Below are 22,684 nucleotides of genomic sequence, written 5' to 3' on the forward strand. Positions count from 1 at the left end.
AGAAAGAGGGCTCTGGGCTGTTCTCACGAGGCTCCTTAGGCAGGAGTTTGGGGTTTTTAGGCTCTTCCCTCAGATGTTCAGGATCGTTATTTCAGCTCTTAGTTTGAAGAAAATCCTCTGGAATACACCAGGGAGGGCACTGAGCTGGCCGTTAGCAGGCAGGAGGATGGGGAGAGTTATTTTGGACAGGGGCATGGTGAGTGCCGAGGAACACCCCGTGGAGGTGCCTCAGGGGCAGTAGGCTGTTTGCATCTGGAGCTCAGAGGGAGGCTGGATGGGGGGGTGGAGAGTGTGGGGAGAGCTCTGGTGGAGGTCACTTGGGAGCAGGTACAGAGTGAGAAGAGCCCCCCAGGAAAGATAGTGCCTTGCTGAAAATGGACGTGTAAGGATGTACAACACTTCATTCCCTTTCTGTGTTGCTTTTCATGGGGCTTCCCCAACCATTACCAAAACCTACTTTCTCAGGGAGCTACGCAAGTCCGATTTGCTCGACTGATGAGGTTATGTGTCTTGAGCTGAGCTGAGAGCTAATAGTACGACCTCCTGACTGCAGTTCCTCCGGGCAAGAGCCCACACTTGCCTTGTGACAGCCCCATCCCCCGTATCGGAGTACCTTCTGTTCTCCCTGTGTCAGAGCATCAGGGAGGGGCATTTTTGTCCCCTGGAATTTTGGAGAATGAAACAGGGCTGTCTCGGTCCCCCTCCTGCTTCTCTCCATGTCTCTCCATGTCTCTGGGCCCACGACTTGTCCACACACCGCACACCAGCAACAGAGATATGCACAGAGACGGGGGTTCGCGTGCTTCACGCCAAGGGCTTGGGGGTGGGCATGATACTTGGACAGTGGAGCCGGCCAGCTCTATGTCCACCCCAGCCTTATCCTCTGAAGGTTATGCCGTCTCTTTCCCCTTACTTTTCCACGTTAGCTAACTGGCCATTTTAGGCTGGCCCTGCAGGAATATAAACATTTAGAGAATTTTTTTTGCAACGACAAGAAGAGATAATGTGTTTGAAGCCAGTAAGCTAGTTGTGTTTAGGAAAATCACCATGGGATTTAAGATGATGCATTGATGTAAGGCAATTGGTGGTTTATGAAAATTCCTTTAGAAGAACCTCGGCCTTTATGAGCACAGCCGCATTCCTTGCTCATGAATAACAGGCAGGGCCCAGTGGGATCATTTTTAAGCGTTCCGTTACTAGCCTTTCACTTTCTACCTCTTGCTCAGGGAGGGGGTGGAGGGGGGAGGACTTCCCAACGCAAGTTTTCTGTTGAAGCTGTTTAAGGCTACAAGTAATGAGAGGGAAAATCCAGAAATAATTTAGGAAATTAGTCATCTGTCTTCAAACTGTGTTCAGATACGGTGCTGTGTTCCACGTAACTTCTTTATGGATCTTAAAAAAAAAAATGGGAGTCTGGAGAGATTAATGATCACTTGTGTAAAGGTCAAAAAGGTCCAGTTTCATGTCCAGAAACAAGAGGGGAAAAAAAGTTCCCATTTGCTGCAACTGTCAAAATAATTCCCATGATGGAAAATTATGTTCTGGGAACTGGGAAAACATCCTGAGTTTCTCTACAGTTACTAGTTTTACAATGCTAAATGCCAATAATTACGTTGTACTAGCTGAAGTTTAACATGGCCTATTTAAAAACAGAGGAATACACAATCTATTAAAAGCATTTTTCCAGTGAGCACCTACACAAACATTGCTAATATCCACTCATAAATGCCTATCTGATTTTTTAAAAAGGGTGCTAAAGGAGAATTAAAATGGGAAAAAAAGAGTAGTATCTAAATATTTATGTTCTTAGTACTTGGCCAACTCCTATCGTGATTATTTTAAGACAGTGATTTTTCTCTTTGATGTTCTATTAAAACGTACCTCTTAAAAGAATAGGGGCTCTGGGAGGATGGAATGAAAGACCTGATTCAGAAAAGACAAACAGTCTTTTGGAGTCCTAATGCGTGGGCCAGTTCAGCCCTGGAGAAACCTCGTGCTTAGTTAAGAGGCCGCATCAGCCTCTCCTGCAGACCTCCTATCCTCCTGAGGCTGTGTGTTTTGGACAATCAAATATGATTTGATATGGATGGAAAGTTCTTTCCATCGGAGGGCAGGGGTTCAGAGAGCACCATGCAGTTAGACTGAGGAAGCTCCCACGAATGTAAAGAGTAACAGAGGTCGTGCGGAGCTGCCCCAGTGGGGCGGGCGGACAGCCAGCCTGCTGGAACACATCTGGGTGCATTGGCTGCTCCTGGTCGCAAGTTAGGGAATACTCAAAAGTAGTTCAAACCAATTGAAGATGCTCACACTTGCAGGTGCTCATAAATCACCACGGCGTCTGGTTAAAAGGCAGACGCTCACCCAGCGGGTCTGAGTGGGCCCCAGCAGACTTCCCTGTGGCCGCTAGCTTCGGGAGAACCTGGAAAAGCAGCTCGTTGGCATTTCCTCCTTGATGTTCAGCAGAGCAGTGGGAACCAACAGTGTTCCCTCACCCCAGGCACCAGACCTAAGAGGAGTGATGCCTCCATCAAGCCCAGACATGCAATCAGGAAAATTAAAGTCCAATACAGCATATTTGAGATTTTTAAGAACATGTCTGCTTTTCCTGAGGCAACTGTATTATATTTAATGTTACCTAGCAATTGGAGATACTTTGTTAATACATGCTCTCTGATAACCGTCAGCATGTTGTTTCATCTCCTGAGATGGACCACTCTCATCTGCACCAGGAAAGGACGCTCCTCTCCTCTCTAGATGAGATTAGTTGAAGGAAATTTTATGTGAGATTATCTAGCTAAGGTTTTATATAAAAGAGTCAAACTCAGTGCATGGCACAGAGTAAGCATTCAAAAATACAGCTGTGTAATAATATAAACAATCTATTCGTGTGTGTGTGTATTCAGTATAAGAAGATGGATTATATATCGTACTTCTACTTTCAGTTTATCTATACAGATGGAAATGAATTCATGATACTACCTGGAATAGCTCAATTAGCCCACGTGGCTACAGATGGGACATCTGCTGACAGACTCTTGGGGACTATGCCACTCTTGAAGTGCTGGACTTGCAAACGTAGCCTGGCAAAGTGACAGCAAATATTCGAACCACCTGCACTAGTAATATTTTTTCCTAGTTGCCAGTGATAGAAATGTCATTACCCAGAAATCTTCACATCTATTAGTTAACCATCTTCTAACGGATACTTTTAAGCATGTTCAAAGTAACTTATGATTTGGTTTAGACTAAACCGAATGTTCAGGGTTCATTTATTTAAATCATTTACTAAATTATCACTAATTTGAAACGTACTGAAAGTATTTGTTATTCAGGGTATGAAAACATCTTACCAACTTTTTTCTTCTCTGTTTTCTTTTTTTTTTAAATTATTCCAGTATAATCAGCATACAGTGTTTTATTAGTTTCAGGTGTATAGTACCATGATTCAACAATTCTATACATTATTCAGTGCTTGTCACGATAAGTGTGCTCACATTCCCATCACCTAGTTCACCAATCCTCACACCTACCTCCCCTCCAGGAACAATCAGTTTATTCTCTATAGTTAAGAGTCTGCTCTTCTATTTGCCTCCTTTTCTCTTTGTTAATTTGTTTTGTTTCTTAAATTCCATATATAAGTGAAAGTATGGTATTTGTCTTTATCTGACTGACTTATTTTGCTTAACATAATAAAATTCCATTGGGGGGGGATATATATATATATATATATATATATATATATATATATATATATATATATTTATCCATTCATTTATCCACAGACATTTGGGTTCTTCCATATCTTGGCTATTGTAAAGAATGCTTCAGGGAACATCGGGGTACTTGCCAACTTTTAATAGGTGAATAAGCATTTGACATCACTACCCAATAACTTACACATTTATTCAGTTTGAAGGGTTTTTTTTTTCTTGTTTTGCATATAACTCAAGGATGAAATATTTTAGTCAGTGAATATAGTTTAGTTAGCATACAACTAAATTTGTTTTTTCTAAGTAAAATATTTGATCTTATTTTTTCTTATAGTAGACTTGTATATTTATACCTGTCAGGAGCAAACAAAAGCCAGAGTGACTATAAAATATTATCTCCTAAAGAAGAACAATTACACGATGATGTTTTTATAGTTGAAAGCATGGTGTCTTTTAAGGTATTACTTTGGGGGACCACATATTATTCAAATGATACTGAAATTGCTGAAATTAGTCTGAATTTCTCATTGGCAATGGACTTTAAAAATGTAAAATTGATATCATTTTGTTGCCAATCTTTAGAACTGCTATAATAAAACCAAAATGATTTCATTTGGTTTGCAAATGCTGTATAAAGTAAAATTACATTTGTTCTAACTTTTGAAAGTTTCCAAGAAATCAATAACAGAGCATGTATTATTTTTCCAGATTTGAGATACAACCAATAAACAAAATTTTATATATTGAAAATGTGCAATGTGATGATTTGACATACACATACATTGTGAAATATTGACCACAATCAAGTTAGTTAACACATCCATCACTTCACACAGTTACATGTTGTGTGTGTGTGCGGTGAAAACACTAAGACTTACTCTCTTAGCAAATTTCAAGTATGTAATACAGTCTTATGAGTGATATTATTATACTCATCCATAACGTCCCCAGAAAGCATTCATCTCAAAACTGAAAATTTGTAACTTTTGAACAACATCTCCCCATTTCTTCCACCCTCTATGTTTGGCAGAATTCACCATTGAGGCCATCTGCTCCTGAGCTTTCCTTTATTGTGAGATTTTTGATTAATGATTCAATCTCTGTATTCAGATTTTCTATTTCTTCCTGATTCAGTCTTGGAAGGTTGTATGTTTCTAGGAACTTATCTATTTCTTTTGGGTTATCCAATTTAGTTGGTGTCTGATCGTTCATAGTAATCTGTCATGATCCTTCTGTATTTCTGTGTTATCAGTTGTAAAGTGTCATCTTCTATTTTTTATTTTATTTGAGTATTCCCTCTTTCTTTCTTAATTAGTCTAGTAAACATGTGTCAGTTTTGTTTATCTTTAGAAAAAACTAGGTCTTTATCTTACTGATCTTTCCTATTGCTTATCTGGTTGCTATTTAATTTATTTCCTTCCTTCTGCTAGTTTTGGACTTAGTTTGCTTTTTTTCTAGTTCCTTGAGGTGTAAAATTAGGTCTTTTATCTGAGATCTTATTTTTTTAAATGTAGGAATTTAGGGGCTCCTGGCTGGCTTGGTTGGTGGAGTATGCAGCTCTTGATCTCAGGGTTGTAGGTTCGAGTCCCATATTGGGTGTAGAGATTATTTAAACATAAAATCTTTTAAAAAATAAAAATAAAAAAATAAAATGTAGACATTTATCACTCCAAACATCACTCTTAGCACTGCTTTTGCTGTTTTGCATAATTTTTGGCATGCTGTGTTTATGCTTTTCTGAAAAATTTTTTTTTTTCCTTTTGATTTCTTCTCTGAGCCATTGGTTATTCAGAAGTGTGTTGTTTGGTTTGTGAATTCTTAAGTTTTCTCTTGTCATTGATATCTAGTTTCATGTGATTGTGGTCAGAAAAGATACTTGAAATAATCTTAATGTTCTTAAATTTGTTAAGACTATTTTGTGACCTGACATGTGCTCTATCCTGGAGAACATACCATCTGTGCTTAAGAAGTATGTCTACTCTGCTGCTGTTGGATGGAATGTTCTGTATACATATGTTAGGTTCATTTGATCTAAAGTGTGGTCAAGTGCATCATTTCCATACTGATTTTCTGTCTGGATGATCTATCAAATGTTGAAAGTGGGGTACTGAAGTCCCCTACTATTATGATATTGCTGTCTATTTTCCCCTTCATATCTGTTAGTATTTACTTTAGATAATGAGGTGCCTCTATGTTGAGTGCATGAATATTTACTAATATTACATCTTTTTGATGAATTGGGCCCTTTATCATTATATAATGACCTTCTTTGTTTCTTGTTACAGTGTTTGGCTTAAAGTCTGCTTGGTCTGATATAAATATAGCTACTCCTGCTTTCTCTGGTTGCCATTTGCATGAAACACCTTTTCCCATGCTTTCAGGTTCTGTGTGTGTGTCCTGAAAGCTGAAATGAGTCTCTTGTAGGCAGCATAGAGTTGGATATGGTTTTTCAATCCATTCAGTCACCCTATGTCTTTTGATTGGAAAATTTAATCCATTTACATTTAAAGTCATTATGATAAATAAGAACTTCCTATTGCCATCTTGTTAATTGTTTTTCTGGCTGTTTTATAGTTCTTTTCTTCCTCTCTTTCTTCCTATGTGATTAGATGATTTTATATATGCTTTAATCTTTTCTCTTTATCTTTTGTGTATTTACCTTAGCTTTTTGCTTTGTGGTTGCCATGGGGCTTATGTAAAACATCTTATAACAGTCTATTTTAAGCTGATGACTGCTTAACTTTAATTGCATACAAACCTTCTAGCCCTTATTTCTCCCCTCATTTTGTTTTTGATGTCACAAGTTAAGTCTTTTATATTGTGTCTCTATTACTAAATTACTGTGGCTACAGTTATTTTTAACATTTTTGTCTTTTAACCTTTACACTAGAACTATAAGTAATTACACACTACCAGTGCAGTATTAGAGTATTCTGGATTTGCCTATATCTTTACCATTGAGTTTTACACTTTAATATTTTTTCATGTTATTAATTAGTGTCCTTTCATTTCAGCTTGAAGAACTCAATTTAGTATTTTTGTAAGGCTTAGTTAGTAGTGATGAGCTCCCTCACCTTTGGTTTTCTGGGACAGTCTTTACCTCTCCTTCATTTCTAAAGAACAATTTTGCTCAGTAAAGTATTCTTGGTCGACAATTTTTGTCTCAGGACATTGAATACATCTTCCCACTCTCTCTTGGCCTGCAAGGTTTCTGCTGAGAAATCTACTGATACCCTCATGGGGATTCCCTTGTATGAAATGAATTTCTTTTCTCTTGCTGCTTTCAAAATTTTCTCTTTGTCTTTGATTTTTGAGTTTTATTATAATGTGTCTTGATGAAGTCCTTTAAAAAAAAAAAGATTTTATTTATCTATTTGACAGAGAGAGACACAGCAAGAGAGGGAACACAAGCAGGGGGAGTGGGAGAGGGAGAAGCAGGCTTCCCGCTGAGCAGGGAGCCCGAAGCGGGGTTTGGTCCCAGGACCCTGGAATCTGACCTGAGCTGAAGGCAGATGCTCAACTGACTGAGCCACCCAGGCATCCCTGATGAAGTCCTTTTTGGATTGAATCTGTATAGGACTTAAACTTGATGTAGCTGGATGTCCACATCTCTTCCCAGATTTGGAAAATTTTCAGCCACTTTTTTGTTACTTTTTTGAAAGATGGAAAAGCTAGTATGTTCAATGATTACTCTTTTTTTACGTTTTTATTTAAATTCCAGTTAGTTAACATACAGTGTAATATTAGCCAATATTTTCTTAAATAAACTTTCTGCCTCCTTCTGTCCCCCTCTTTCTGGGACTCCCATAATGCAAATATTTCTTTCAGTAAACCTCATAATTCACATGGGCTTTATTCACTCTTTTTTTCATTCTTTTTTCTTCTTTTTTTCTCCTCTCAGTGGATAATTTCAAATGACTTGTCTTCAAGTTCAAAGATTCTTTCTTATCCTTCATGAAGTCTGTTTCTGATGCTCTCTGTGGTATTTTTTTTTATTTTCATTCATTCATTGTATTCTTCAGCTCCAGAATTTCTGTTTGGTTTTTACTTACAATTTCCATCTCTCTGTTGAACTTCTCGTTTTGTTCATGTATTGTCTTCTTGATTTCACTGAGTTATCTATTTGTATTTTCTTGCAGCTTGTTGAGCTTCCTTAAAATAATTATTTCTTGCAGCTTGTTAAGCTTCCTTAAATAATTCTTTGTCAGACCATTTGCTGATCTCCATTTCTTTGAGGTCAGTTCTTTGGTGGTATTATGTTTCTTTTATTTTTTGTGTTCCTTGAGGTGTTGCATTGCTGTCTTTGCATTTGAGGCTGCAATCACCTCCTCTAGTCTAATTCATATCATGTGAGAGATATTTTCACCTGTCAGTCTGGATAGGGATTCTGAGGCTTTCTCAGATCTTTTCTATGAATGCATTCATTCATACTTCTTCTTCCCTCTTGGAGGGGATTCTTAGTTGTATGCCTTCTCTCAATTCCAGAAAGCCAGGCTGCTTGCTGACAGCCTCCCATATGTTTCCTCTGGGGCAGTGCCCTGAAATGCTTATTTGTGAGCCTTCTCCTAATCCTGAAGAGTCAGGTGGGCTTTCTGCTCTTTGATCCCTAGCAAAGGCTTGCTCTCCCTGTCCACAAGACTGTGTGTCAGGACCCAGCCATGGGGGTGAGGTATAGGGTTGTGAGGAAAGGAGTGTGCAGAGTGTTGGGGGTGCCTGTGGGTTGGTTGGGGTGTCCACAGGTGTGGTATCTCTAGCAATTTGTGAGCAGACTTCTTGATGGAGAAGACAGATCAGTGAAAAGTGGTGATTAGTGTCCCTCTAATGAATTCCAGCCCTTGGCTGCTGTGCTTTAGGCTCTCCTCCACCCTCAGCCTGCAGATCATGTGGCATTCTGGGTGGGGCAAGAAAAAAGGGGACCTCCTCGGCAGCATCCCACACGGCTAGAGAAGCTGGGTACTCACTCATTTGCTCTCTTTCAGGGGAGGAATTGTGGGCCATAGGCTCTCTGGGCACTGAGTCCTGCCACCCTGGGGTACGGGTGACACAGCGAGGTGAAATTGTTCCTCTTACCATTTACGATGCATCTGTTTTTGGATTTTCTTTTCCCTATAATGATGTGCTGGAATTTCTCTGAGGGACTCCCACAAAGGCATTGTCATCCATGGGTAATTGCCAAAATCAGTGTTCTCTGGGGGATTGTGATGGAGAATGAGTCTGCCATCTCACTGATGTCACTTTAATTGTTTTTGTATTAAGTAAAATAAAGTAAAATTAGGATGAAAAATCCCCAATTAATCCCCAATTATAGTCACATATTACAAAGATTTGCTAAGAATGAAGCAATTTAAGATTGTCATGAAGAACTGAAAGTAATTGTAAAAATGGAATGACAGAAATATTGACTGCTTTGAAGGAGAAACTCATGTCGAAGGATAAGTATGAAAAATGCTGGCACTATACCGATTGCGAATAAGAGTGCAGAATGTTACAACTCCTCTGGGGGGGATTTGGAAAGTTCTAGAAATATTATACAGTCATTTCTTTTAATCCAGCCACCTTATTTCTCAGAATTTTCCCTTGAGATACTATGATGCTGTGATGTAATAAGCAATATATATTTTGGTCTCCATCCACAGTTCCTGGCAAACAGCTCATGAAACCCTTGTAATTTCCTAGGTAGTAAGAGCAATAGGAGTATCTTATAATATTTGTCTCTTGCCTCAGGCTCTTGAAACAGCTCTGGAGAAATAAAGGTGAAAGAAGTATCTCTTGTTCATAAGAAGCCCCTTTTAACCACACCTAAGTTTGTGTTAATGAGGTGGCTTTTGCAGTCAAATGCTCTACCACTGAGCTATACCCCCATTGAGGTGGCTTTTGAAAAGCACCTAAAGATGAGGGACTGGTTGCCAAGGAAACCAACCATGTATGAGATGGCTGGAACTTTCAGACCTCCCAGGAGGGGCTGGAGGTTGACTTAATCACCAAGTGTCAATGATTCAATCAATCATGCTTATGTAATGAAGTCTTCATAAAAAACCCTAACTGAGGGGGTTTGGAGAGCTTCTTGTTTGGTGAAATTGGAGATGCTGAGAGGGTGTTGTGCTTGAAGTGGGCAGTAACTCCACACCCTTCCCCCATACCTTGCTCTATGCATCACTTCCTGAGTTGTATCTTTTTATAATAAACTGATAATCTAGTAAAACTGCCTGTGAGCCATTTTAACATTAAACTGAGGAAGGGGGTTGGGGAACCTCTGATTTATAGCCAGTCTATCAGAACCATAAGTGGCAACCTGGACTTGCAATTGGCATCTGAAGGGAGGGTGGTTTTGTGGAACAGCCCTTAGCTTTTGGGATCGGATACTAATTCCAGGTAGATAGCGTCAGAATTGAAGTAAACTGCAGGACACCCAGTTGTTGTCTGCCAAGAATTGGAGAATACTTGGTGTGGGAAAACCCCACACATCTGGTGTTAGAAGTGTTCTGAGAAGAGAGTAGAGGAAAAACTGTAATGTGTCTTCCTTGCAGATACCACAGCACAACTACAGATCAACTCACAGCCATTCACTATGCCATTATTGGTAAGAGCTAATGAGGGAAACAATGTAATTGCCTCATCCTAGGAAACAAACAAAAGGTGAGCTGAGAACATCTTGCTGTGCCAGGAAGCAAGAAAAGGGCTTGAAAAACCGATGGGGGCATGTGAAAAGGATGCAAGTACTCTCTTAAAGGGACTTCCAATGACCATAGTTGAAACCATTTGAGCAATGAAGAAGGATGGAATGGGTTATAACACACTGACTAAAAAGAATATCCAAGTCCTTAGTAATATCTTTAAAGTGGAGAATGAAGCTCTTCTTTATAAAATAATACATACTTATCAATAAATATAGAAGAAATGAAGGATTGCAACACTTAAATTTTCCTACCACCAAGGTAATTACTGCTTTAGGCAAGGATTTAGCAGCGAATCCTAAAATCATCAAGGGAAGAGTTGTCAGGCATAGAACCTCAAAGCATCACTGTGCAGGTCATTTCTTAATTACAAGGAGGGAAAGGATTCCCCTTGAGGAACAGATCAAAGCCAGCATTACCCAATCACTGGGCAGCCAGTGATGTAAAAGGAAGCACACCACACCAAGTAGCTTTCTTGTTAACGATAATCATCATTAATCTAATCAATAGGAACAATGTGCAGATCCAGATAGTGGGGCATTCTATAGGACATTGGGTTAGTCTCCTCAAAATTACTGAGGTCATACAAAGCAACTAAAAGTAGAGGGACTGTTCTAGACTGCAAGAGACTAGAGGGGCATGGTAGCCAGTAGAATGCATGATCTTTGATAGCATCCTGAATTTAAAAAAAAAGCAATGAAGATCATTTTTGTGGAAATTGGGGAAATTTTAATACTAAATTAATTTTCATATTAAATATTGATTTGGGGCATTGATAAAGATATTGTGGCCAATAATAGAGTATCCTTGTCCTTGGGAGATGCATGTTGAAGTAGGTGATAGCTGAAGCTTCTTTTCTTTTTTTTTTTTTAAAGATTTTATTTATTTATTTGACAGAGAGAGACACAGCGAGAGAGGGAACACAAGCAGGGGAGTGGGAGAGGGAGAAGCAGGCTTCCCGCGGAGCAGGGAGCCCGATGGGGGGCTCGATCCCAGGACCCTGGGACCATGACCTTAGCCGAAGGCAGACGCTTAACGACTGAGCCACCCAGGCGCCCCTGAAGCTTATTTTCAAATGGCTTTGCAAAAAGTGTGTGTATGTGAGAGAGAGATAGAGAGAGAAGGAGAGAGAGACAGAGAGAATGAGATAGAGAGAAAGAGAGAGAGAAAACAAATGTAGCAAAATATTAACAATTGATGAATTTGGAAAGGAGATTAATGGGTGTTCATTGTACCATTATTTCAACTTTTTTGTAAATTTGAGATGTTTTAAAAGAAATTGGGGGAAATCCTGGGGCGCCTGGGTCTGCCTTCTGCTCAAGTCACGATCCCAGGGTCCTAGGATCGAGCCCCACGTCAGGCTCCCTGTTCAGCAGGGGAGTCTGCCTTTCCCTCTGCCCTTGCTCATGCTCCCTCTTTTGCTCACTCCCTCTCTCAGATAAGTAAATAAAATCTTTAAAAAATAAATAAATAAAAGAAATTGGGGGAAATCCAGCTGATGACTATACAGCTACACTCAGCATATTTATTTTGTGGAATGTGTTTGGATATGTGTGAATCACATGATCTTTATCATTTAAGGTACACCATAATGTCACTGGCAGGAGGATGTTAGTAAGAATGAGATGTTTTTTTTTTTTTTTAAAGATTTTATTTATTCATTTGAGACACAGAGATAGAGAGAGAGAGAGAGAGCATGAGCAGTGGGAGAGGCAGAGGGAGAGGAAGAAGCAGACTCCCCATTGAGTCAGGAGCCCGATGTGGGACTCGATCCCAGGACCCTGGGATCATGACCTGAGCCGAAGGCAGACGCTTAACCATCTGAGCCACCCAGGCGCCCCAGAATGAGATGTTTCTAAAGGGGCTTGAGGCTCTCAGGAAGGACCTTGCACATAATAAGTACTACATTCTCTTTTTTAATGAATTAATGAGGTCTACATTTTCACATCCACTTAGGTAAAAAAACTGAAAGACTCCTAACTACAATTGCCTTTTCCATGTGTAGATGCCAAAGGTAGAGCCTACAGTTGAAGAGATGTTAACACCTTTCAGAAGACCTCATTCAGCCCATGGCCACCATGACCACATTGCCCAAACCTCACGGAGCACTGGTCTGGCTCTGTCACCCAAACTTTGATCTATAGTTGACCCTTAGATAACATAGGGGCATTAAGGGTGCAGACCCCTCATGCAGTCAAAAATCCACATATAACTTTTGACTCCCCTAAAGCTTAATTACTAATAATCTACTGTTGACTGGAAACCTTACTGATAATAGAAATAGTCGATTAACACATATTTTGTATGTTATGTGTATTATATACTGTATTCTTACAATAAAGTGAACTGAAGAAAAGAAAATGTTATTGAGAAAATCATAAGGAAGACAAAATACATTCACAGCACTGTACTGTAAATCTATATAGGCAGTGTGCCCATTGGTCCTGCAGATCTGCCTCTTGCTTCAACAGTGTTTGGATGGATGTCCCTTCCTCCAGCCTCTGACCACCTTCCAACCTCTTTTCCAGTTGAAACATTTGGAACCATCTTCTCAGCCATCCTCTGCTTCCAGGAACACCTGGTCAACATGCATCTGTGGGCCTCCTGCACCTCTTTCTATGCTTCTATTTTGACCTCACTGATGTGGCTCAGGAGCACATGGACCACTTTTTCCTCCAGTTGGCCAAGGAAAAGCTCAGGGTGCCCAGCATTTCTTGAAGATGCAAAACCAGCACGGTGGCCATGTCCTTTTCCAGGATGTGCAGAAGTGGTCCCAAGGCGAATGGAGTAAAACCCTGGATGTCATGAAAGCCGCCATGGTACTGGAGAGACTAAACCACACCCCTTTGGATCTGCACACCCTGGGGTTTGCCACACAGACCCCCATGTCTGTGACCTACTGGAGACCCACTTCCTAGATAAGGAGGTGAAACTCATCAAGAACATGGGCAACCACCTGACTCACTTCCCCAGGTTGGCACCCCTGGATTGGGCTGGGCGAGTAACTCTTAGAAAGGCTCACCCTTGAACATGAGTAGGAGCCTCCAGAGCCCAGTGGCCCTTGAAGGGCCTTTCTCATGTCCCCCTGGTGTCAAGGCTTCTGCCTGAACCTCTTCTGTAGCCACTAGGCAGGTTTTTAACCACCCTGAAGCCCTCTCCCAAGCTGTAAACCAAATGGAAACAAGAAAGCTTTTTACAGTAAAAAACAAACAAGCAAACAAACAAACAAACAAAACCCGCATATAAGTGAACCTGTGTAGTTCAAACCCATGTTTTTCAAGGGTCAACTGTACTTATTTCTAACGGGCCAATTGCATATTGGTAGAGAAATAAAGGAATGATCTCAAAATTTGTTTTATGAAACAATGAAGCTATTAAATCCTGATGATGATGGAATGGTTGGCATAGAGAATAAGAGTTTTCGTAGGTCATGTTTCCTTCAAAATTGAAGGCGGAAATATCCAGAGGATTCCAAGTGAGGCCCGAAGGATGGCCCATGGAGGATGCCTTTTCCCTCAGCATGTTGCCATAAAAGACCTTCCATCAGAGCATAATTATTTAGACTAATAATCCAGTAGGTATGTTCTAATGAAAATTCTCCCAAAGATAGAAAGAGATCATGAAGGTAAAGAAAGCCCTCAAGCTTCTAACTGTACAAAATTATACCTAATCATTTACTGAGGACTTCATAAAATTCATGCCTAAGCATTTTGTTTACTATTCTTAACTGTACATCAGCTGAAATAAGTTTAATTAGCTGGTCTTTTCTCATCTAACTTATCACGTTAAGTAGCCAGGGTGCAGGGGTTCAATAGCTTGTTCGGAACATTGTGCTGTTTACTAGGAGCACTTGATGTCTGAATGAGTCTTTTTAAGGCTCTTCTTTACGCTCTTCCCCCACGTGCATCAACACCCGCGATTAATCTCCACTGTGCCTCTTGTGCTCACCTGTTTCCCTCTGTCAAGCCCAATTACCAGCTCTCCTGAAGGCTCAAAGCGCCCTGTACCGTGAGAGCACCTCAGCCTCAGCGAGAAGCGGTAGCTGACCTCCTAATAAAGCCAGAAGAGAAAAACCACAAAGAGCAAATCACAAGAACTTCCTCACACTATCCTCTGAACTTCCCAGCACTCTCTCCCGGGGTTGGAACAATCCCAGCTCAACAGCCATGATCCTGATTAGCCGTGTTCCTGTTATCCACTGCTGTATCCAGCGACTTAAAGACCAACGACCACTGATTTATTCTTGATTCTGCAATCTGGGCAGGGCTAGTTGGGGACAGCTTTTCTCTCTTCCGCATTACATGGGGGGGGGGCAGCTTGAATGGGGGCTGGAAGATCTGCTTCCAGGATGGCCTGTTGGTGCTGGCTGTTGACCTCAGTCCTCCTCTTGTGGCCTCCCCTTGTGGCTAGGGTGGGCTTCTCACAGCATGGTGGTCTTGGGGTATACGGCTGCAGACTTCCCTCAGAGCCCAAAGAGCAAGCTGACAGGACTTCTTAAGGCTCAGGCCTGACAGAGTGTCACCACACTCTCTTGGTTAAGGTGAGTCACAAGGGCACCAGATTGCCAGGGAGGAAACTACATAACTGTATGAATACCAAGAGGTGTGATGGTTTCAGACTACCACGCCATTTGAATCAGGAAGAAAAGGTTAAATTCAGGCCCACAGGCGATCTGAAGAGGCAGGTAAATGTGTATGATAATTGCAGATTTTTTTTCATCCAAAATGCTTCAATTTTTAAATAAAATTTGCTGTTTCAGGGACCACATTTTCAGGTCCTATGTGGATAAATGGGATATCTCATTTCTTATTGCTTCTGGATATGAGACATTGCCGTACATGCTTCACCCTTATATGTGCAGTTTTAGATTTGTAACTGTTGGGTTGGTTGGTGAATGAGCATAAGTTTCAATGGACAGGACCCCCAGCTCAGCCCACCCAGGCTCAGGGCCAGACAAGGCCTTGGTAAACCATCAACTATGGAGACAAACTCTTGGAAGAAAGGAGGCCTTGGCACTTACTGCTTGTGCAAAGCTCAATGATGCAGGCATTGTTGGGAAAAACCAAAAAGACCACATTGAGGGCTGCAAGGCAATAATAGAGGAAGGAGTTAAAGTGGGCAGCCTAGTAGAAGCAGCTGGCTCTTGCTCTATAGATTTCCATGGAAAAAACAAAGTTACGGATCTTCTTCTCAAGTCAAAGGAGTTATACTCCTTTTCTTTGAAGGAAGGGTTTGAGGCTCATGCAAGAAGGTTGATAAGAATTATTGTGTAAGGGTGCTCAAAGGAAAAATCTGGGTATATTATTGGCTTATGTACTCAAAGGGGATGCTCCCACCCCTCACTGAATGACAGGGTAAGAAATAAGATGGCCATGCCTTTCACGTGTGAGTATCTTGGGCCTCTGAGCACCACATGAGGGAATTTGTACCCCAATTTGCTTTCCAAATTTTGGGGGTCTTTTTTCCCCTAGGATTCTCAGTGAACATTACATTATGGCACCTTTTTTTTTTTGCCTCTTCTTGCTCCACTAATAGGCCAAACTGGGTAAATATAGTCCGACAAAGATTTCCTATTGCTTCCAGGTTTGAAACCCTGACTAAGTGACAAAGTTTTATTGCATATATGTTAAAATGTTGGGCTAGCGGGACAGTTCCCTTGCTTACAGGGAGAGTGAGTTCGAACAGTAGAATGTCTGAAATACAGACTCTCACTGGGAAGTCCATGCTAGGAGGGCACCCCTGGGGAGTGTACAACAACTTTATCAGTGATACATACAAGGAAACAAATCATGGAAAAAACATGGGGGTGAATTAATTTGGGGGGATGTGGGGATGTGGAGAGACAGCATCACTAGGTTAGGCATATCCTCCTCAGTAGGGGTAGGAGGGGTGCTTTTGCTCTCCTGAAGTAGCCACCAGTTTCCTGGGGATGAGGACCAGTAAGGAGAGAAGCTTTCAAAAGAACTGGCTCTGTTTCTCCAGCTAAACCCTGACTGATACATCCTTCAAAAATAAAAATGACATTTTAGAGAGAGACGATTCATCTTCAGCAGAACTGTTTTACGAAAAGCACTAAAGAAGTTCCCTTCCAACCTGAAAAGAGAAATGGTACTGCTAGAATCCAAAAATGATTTCCTCCAGAAAATAAAGCAGAGGGAATACTTCCGGAAGAGAGAATGACTTCATTTTATGAGGTCAAATACCCTTGATACAAAACTAAACAAAGACATTGCAAGAAAATTACCAACATCAACATCCCTCATGAGCACAGATATAAAAATTCTTAAGAAGAATATCAGCAAACCAAATCCATACATTTACAAACAGGATGACACATCTTGACTAAATAGGGGTTATCTCAGAAATTTAAGGTTGGTTTAATATTTTAAAAATCAGTCAGTGTATTCCCACCAACAGTGCAAGAGGGCTCCCCTTTTTTCTGCATCCTAACCAACATCTGTTGTCTCCTGAGTTGTTGATTTTAGCCATTCTGACCGATGTGAGGTGATATCTCATTGTGGTTTTGATTTGTATTTCCCTGATGATGAGTGATGTTGAGCAACTTTTCATGTGCCTGTTGGCCATCTGGACATCTTCTTTGGAAAAATGTTTCTCCATGTCTTCTGCCCATTTTTTAACTGGATTATTTATTTTGGGGCTGTTGAGTTTGATAAGTTCTTTATAGATTTTGAATACTAACCCTTTATCAGATATGTTATTTGCAAATGTCTTCTCCTATCCTGTAGGCTGCCTTTTAGTTTTATTGATTGGTTCCTTCACTGTGCAGAAGCTTTTTATCTTGATAAAGTCTACCCTGCAACCCAGCAATTGCACTACTGGGTACTTATCCAAAAGATACAAAAATAGATTCAAAGGGGCACATGCACCCCGATGTTATAGCAGCATTATCAACAATAACCAAACTATGGAAAGAGCCCAAATGTCCATTGACTGATGAATGGATAAAGAAGATGTGGTGTATATATATATACATATAATATTCTATATATACACATATATATAATGGAATACTACTCAGCCATCAAAAATAATGAAATCTTGCCATTTGCAACGATGTGGATGGAACTAGAGGGTATTATGCTAAGTAAAATAAGTCAGAGAAAGACAAATACCATATGATTTCACTCATATGTGGAATTTAAGGGGAAAAAAAACAGATGAACATAGGAGAAGGGGGAAAAAAGAGAGGGAAACAAAGCCTAAGAGACTCTTAACTACAGAGAACAAACTCAGGGTTGCTGGAGGGGAGGTGGGTGGGGGACGGGATAATGGATGATGGGTGTTAAGGAGTGTACTTGTGATGAGCCCTGGGTGTTGTATGGAAGTGATAAATCACTAAATTCTACTCCTGAAACCAATTTTACTATAGATGTTAATGAGCTAGAATTTAAATAAAAACTTGAAATGAAAAAAACATCGATGTAATTTACCACATTAACAGGAAAAAAGCGCAAAACAATATAATCATCTCAATAGCTGCTGAAAGAGCATTGACAGAATTCAACAGTCATTCATGGTAAAAACTCTCAGCAAACAGGGCATCTACTGTACTTCAGTTATAGAAGGAGGGAAACCAAACCTATACAACACCAGACACAATGTTTCTGGTACCTGCAATTTACAAAAGAGCTAAGGGGAATAATGGGAGGGGGGTTTGAAAGTCCCGTAGCCTGTGACCCCCGAGGACATCTGAGTTTCCCATCACTCTTGAGGCAAACCATTGTTTTCATGTGTAAATTCACGGGCCCACAATCCCTAAAGAGGGATTTCCAATCCCCAGACTATGCTCGGCTAACACTTGTAGAAGTCATGAATGTTCGGTATGATGAGGATGACTAGAGATTAAAAACTGGAACCCTTGAAGTGGATGAAGCAGTATGATTGAACTCAGGGAAGGGGTTGAGGAGTGGCGTTATAAGGCTTTTCACTGAGGGAGAGGAGAACAAAGTGGACGTTATGAAGCCAAATGGGCTGAAACGGAGCAAGGGGCTGGGATAGTGTTTCTCCAAATGGTAAGACTCATCTGGAGCCCTGGTTTGAGGCCCAAACACCCGGGTCCCACTGTGCAGATTCATATTTTGAGGTGGGATTGTGGTTCCCCTTGAATTGTCCTTATCAGCTAAGTCTGCGAAACACCCAAGTTAAGAAATACACCCCCCCCCCCCCGCAAAACGTCTTATGGCTACAAGAGTCCTGTAAAGTCTTTAAAATAGCATAGGTATGTTTAGTTGTTTTATCTGGAAGTAGACTGTCTTTGATTTTGATACATACTCTTTGTTAAGGACATTTCCATTCATTCTTGGTGTACTAAAATTTTCCTTAAGAAAAAACAGTCAGGATGTTGAGTTTTGCAAAATTCTTGGTTTGCGTAGATGTGATCATATTTAAAAAAATTTTTGTGATAAATTAATAAAATAAATTATATTTGTAGAGATTACCAAGGTTGGGGCGCCTGGGTGGCTCAGTCAGCTAAGAGTCTGCCTTTGGCTCAGGTCATGATCCCAGGCTCCTGGGATGGAGCCCCGCATCGGGCTCCTTACTCAGTGAGGAGCCTGCTTCTCCCTCTCCCTCTGCCCCTCCCACTTGTGCGTGCGCTCTCTCACTCTCTCAAATAAATAAAATCTTAAAAAAAAGAAAAAAGAAACTACCAAGGTTGCACCATCCTAGAATAAACTTACTTGATTGTGGTTTGTTATATTTTTAATAAATGTGCTGGACTTAATAATACATATTCAAGATCTTTGCACCACTGGCCATAAAGTTGGATGGTTAATTTTCTGTGTTATCTTTCTCAGGCTCTGTAATCAGAGTTATGAAGCCCACAGTGGAAAAAAAAAAAAAACAAACCCAAACTCCCCAACTGTCTCTATGTACAAACGTAAGAAAAACATGTGTAATAGTCTGTTCGTGGAGGTTTCACTAGAACGCATGCTTCAACTGTGTGGAAGAGGTGTGTGACTCATGGCGCCTTCTCTGCATCCTGGTCTGATCGGGTTCTTCTCTGGGTTCAGGAACCGTGACAGCCAATGGCCAGAGAAGGGCAGTGGCTTGGCCAGCAGCTCCTTCTTCTCACCAAGGAGCCCTGTGGTAAAATTCCTACCCACGGACCTCATGAGTTAAAAGATTGCATCTACCGGGTGCCTGGGTGGCTCAGTCGTTAAGCGTCTGCCTTCGGCTCAGGTCATGATCCCAAGGTCCTGGGATTGAGTCCCGCATCGGGCTCCCTGCTCCGCGGGAGACCTGCTTCTCCCTCTCCCACTCCCCCTGCTTGTGTTCCTGCTCTTGCTATGTCTCTCTCTGTCAAATAAATAAATAAAATCTTAAAAAAAAAAAAAAAAAGATTGCATCTACCAACCCAATCACTCTCATTAAGGAAAAACAAATAAATTCTTCCCTTTTATTAATCATAGCTGAGTACACAGAAATCAGTAGCGGCAAACACGATAACTTACAGCAGTAAACCAAGATAAAAATAGCATTAAGCTGGCGAGATCCTAGGCTCGTGAAAAGAAACAGGCTGTTTCAGTTAGCCTCTGTGGCCTTATTATTTGTAAATGTTTGGTTTCTATTGAGCTGTAGGAAGTATTGAAAATACCTCACAGAAGTGCTCAAATTGCCATTGTGGCACTTTCAAAGGTCGAAAGACCCCATCTTGGGGAAATTTTGCAATTCCATTCTTTTAAAGACATAAACTAAATGTGAAAGAGCAGGTCAGCTTCTCAGGAGACCCCCCTCCAGTTCCAGCAGGATGGGAGCTGCTTTGGACACAGTGGCTCCTTGAAGTGACATCCCCACAGCCTAAGCTTGCAAGGGACAGCTGAAGGCGCACGACGGGTCCCCTCATCCCACAAGGCCCCACGATCACAGTCGTTCCCTGGTCATGCTGTGGTCTCCCTCGTTCCCATGGACTCTACGAGCCAACCCTACCCCTGGTGACCCTGGTGACGGTGATGATCCATACGAGGGCAAATGTTTCTGTTTGGGGACTTACAGATATTTGGATGTGAAACTGGGAGGAGTTTGAGGGAAAAATGTACATCTTTACTCCCTCCTGCTCTGAAGCTAAACCTTTCCAAGTGCTGGCGATCTACCCGATGACTTCGTTGGAAGAGCTTAACTGCATTGTTTATAAGGAGATTTCCAAAGACGGGAAACACAAGTTTACATGAATCTTTTTACAACTATGTTTTTGGAGGAAAACTGTAGCCTCCAGGGTGATGGCCATCTTATTGTGAACAGTCCATCCGAAATCAATCCATCAACTACAGTATAGCCAGACACTGCCACGGAGGCTTTTCGGCAGAAGTGACCTTGAAAGTGACCTCTCCCGGGCAGGCCACGTGGGCGCTCTGGCCTCCTGCGCTGAGCACGCCGTGGCTGTGGAGTCCCTAATGAGACCTGCAGGAATCCCTAAGACCACCAACGACAAGATGCACGCATTCCTCTGTCCCTGACAGAGCTCGGCCACTTCCCTGACGGACAGTAACCCTTAGCTGGAGGTCGGGAAGGAGGGGGCTATTCCTACAAAATCAGACTCTTCCATAACCACACAGATCCACCCAAGAAGGGGCCAGGCTGCCTGTAGTGAACTTGCAAAGGACGGCGGAATGGGTGGGTTTTAAAAGGGAGCCATACTTTATCCCACAATGAGGGGGCCACTCAGATGGTCGTTCTGGTGAGTTTGCCCAGGATGACGGGACGAGAAGCTGACAAGCCGAGCTTACCAGGATGTCCCTCTTGTGGCGGGCGATTGGCGAGCTTGCCTGGAAGGTGTGTGACCTGGTTTCTCTCTCCCTTTTGACTTCCTTTTAATGTTTTTGTTTGTTCACCTCAGAGCTGGGTGTGGTGCCCCCTGCCTTCTGGGACGATGCAGTGAGTGTTAAGGTCATGCATGTGCTCTACAGTATGAGGGTGTCCATGCCAAAGGCTCAACTACCGCTAAGTGAAGATTCGGGGCAACGTGGCAGAAAACAGCAGGGGCTGGCCAGCCCATACGTAAAAAGAGAACAAGGAAATGTGGACACCCCCATCTCCCAGTGCTGTAAGGAAATGGGCAGAGCCCAAGGGGAGGTAGGAGCAAGGTCCAGAAAATCTCAGGGAGAACAAGGTCGCTCTGCTGAGTTAAGAAAATCACGTGAAAGGGACCAATATGGATTGACCTCTCCCCCTGGAGACAGAAATCTCAGCGACAAATTCTCCAGGAGGCCTTTCTCATCAATCCCTCCCATTCAGGTTTCACCCATCTCAAAGGACCAGAATCAAATCACTCATCTCTTTGGGGTATTTGTTTTCCGTTTCATTAATATGTGTTCTTACCTTTCTTCGGGCTTATTTTTGTGTTAATTTCCTAATATCCTTTTCTCTTCTTTCCTAATATAGTATGGGGGTGGTTAGGGGCGCCCACTCCCCTGTGCAGTTGAAAATCTGCATATAATTTCTGACTCCCCCAAACCTGACCACTAATAGCCTACTGTGGGCCAGAAGCCTTCCCGATCACAGAAACCCCCGATTAACACATATTTTATAGATTATGTGTATTATATGCTTTCTTCTTACAATAAAGTAAGCTAGAGGGAAAAATGTTATTAAGGAAATCATAAGGAAGGGAAAATACATTTACAGTACTGTACTGTATTTATCGAACAAAATTGGACCCGCACAGTTCAAACCCTGTTGTTCAAGGATTAACCGTATACTCATTTGAGACTAACATTTTTTTCTATTAAGTTCATTAAAAAATATTTTTAACTGCTGTATAATTTCTTATTGGACCTATTGGTTATTTAGAAGTATAATTCTTATTTCAAATATATAAGACGTTTTTAGCTTTTCCTTTGTTACAGATTTCTAGCCCGACGGGACTGTGAGCAGAAAACCCACTCTGTAATTCTACAAATCTTTAAAATGTACTGAGACTATTTTAAGGTCATTATGTGGGAAATTTTTGTAAATGTTCCACACGTGCTTGAAAATATTATATATTCTGTCACTGTCAGATACCGTGTTTTACTGTAGTTCAATGATTTTTAGGTGTGCACTGTCCACAGTTTAATATCTTGAAAATTAAGATGCATTTTATAACCAGAGAGGGCGTGTGACGGTCTGTGTTGGGGCTGTCATTGAATGAGTATACATGAATGCATGCATGACTTCCAGCAGACAGATCACGGAAAGGCCATTCAAAGATGAAATGGGTGTCCCCATTTTGCCTGGGAAGGCTCCACTGTCACCTTCAGGTGGGATAAGTGGCAGAGTCTTAGACGCAGCACCATGGGGTGG

This window comes from Mirounga leonina, unplaced genomic scaffold, assembly GCF_011800145.1.
Source record: "Mirounga leonina isolate KUSES-001 unplaced genomic scaffold, KU_Mleo_1.0 Mir_224, whole genome shotgun sequence".
Lineage (NCBI taxonomy): Eukaryota > Metazoa > Chordata > Mammalia > Carnivora > Phocidae > Mirounga > Mirounga leonina.